The 1,366-nt window shown below is 42.3% G+C and overlaps 1 non-coding gene across 1 annotated transcript; it reads right to left on the bottom strand.

The window, feature by feature from the left end:
• Positions 1–408: 408 nt before the first annotated feature.
• On the bottom strand, positions 409–548 carry LOC111471328. Its single transcript, XR_002715181.1, has one exon. It is a non-coding gene; the product is annotated as a small nucleolar RNA Z247 (small nucleolar RNA).
• Between the last annotated feature and the right edge of the window lie 818 nt (positions 549–1,366).

Raw genomic sequence — 1,366 nt, 5'->3', positions numbered from 1 at the left:
TAGTAGTATTAATTGAAGAATGACCAGTATGCAAAATATGCAAACCTACTCTATTGTCAACTTGAACTTGTTCACCTCCATGATAGCGTTCACGAACAGCGAGACGATCTAGGTCACTGGTGATATGATCAGTGGCGCCTATGTCACTGTACCAATTTGGATCAATATTGATAGAACTCATCCATCCTATGCTAGCAGCGAACAAAAGTATGCCCCACTTTACCGTAGATCTAGCAGGAAGGACGAGCAAAAGGGTCACGATGATCACCAGCAGGACGAGAGGGCATACCAGAACGATCACGACCACAATCCCTACGCACACGGTTCTTCTGCTGACCTCCACGACAAGCATAATTGACAGAAGATCTAGAATTTAACTGAAGTTTAACGTGGTGTTGTAGTTGGCGAGCTCCAAATGCTATTAGATGTGTAAATACATCATCAAGCGCGAGGGCTTCAATCTTGTTAGTCATTGAGGTGATGGAGGGATCATAGTCAGGGCCAAGACCAATGTGGAGATACGCGATCGAATCATCATCCTGCAAGGCAGAGCCGGTGGCGGCCAACCCTTTGATCTTGCGAAAAATAATCTACAGCAGACAGATTACATTTCTTGGGCGTCGCGAGCTCAACACGGATCTGAACAGTGTGAGCACGAGTTGACGACGAAAACATCCGCTGCAGGGTATCCCACACCTCCTTTGATGTAGTAGCGGCAACCATATCGTGAAGAATCTCCTCAGACATGGAGGAGAGAAGGCTGCTAAGGACCTATTGATCTTGATCATACCACCGATCATAGGCCGGATTAGAGACGAGGTCAGCACAGCAGCGGTTGAGGAAGGGACCAACTTGGCAGTTGCAGCAATGGTGCCATTGAGGTAGCCCATAAGCTTCGTACTCCATAGATAGGGGAGGAGCTGGGTGCACAATATTATGAAGTTTTTGATGAGATGGATTGTGACAGCGTCGTGGAGAGGGATTGGGCCAAAGGTCGACGTCATGGTAGTTAAGATCGAGTTGGAGATGGTGGATGGGGAGGAGAAAGAAGATAGGATAAACATTGTTAATGAATAATCCTTGGTTCTGATATTATGTTAGGTTGTATCTAAAGATATAATAATAATAATTACACAAGGATTTCATTAATAAAGAAAATAAATGAAATAATGACAAAAACATTTAATAAACAACTTAATATAAAATTCATAACAAAGACATTTGGTTTAGTGGTATGATTTAGTTCAATTCTTGAAATGCCCAATATCTTAATCTTTTCTCCTCTAGCAATTCAGCTTTAAGAAGCTTTTCTTTAGAATTCTCAAGTTCAATACTCTATCGGCTAATTGATTATTAGAGCTTACAA

This window comes from Cucurbita maxima, unplaced genomic scaffold (assembly GCF_002738345.1).
Source record: "Cucurbita maxima cultivar Rimu unplaced genomic scaffold, Cmax_1.0 Cma_Scf00050, whole genome shotgun sequence".
NCBI lineage: Eukaryota > Viridiplantae > Streptophyta > Magnoliopsida > Cucurbitales > Cucurbitaceae > Cucurbita > Cucurbita maxima.
The sequence above is the reverse complement of the archived record's forward strand: the minus strand, read 5'-3'. Positions and strand labels throughout refer to the sequence as shown.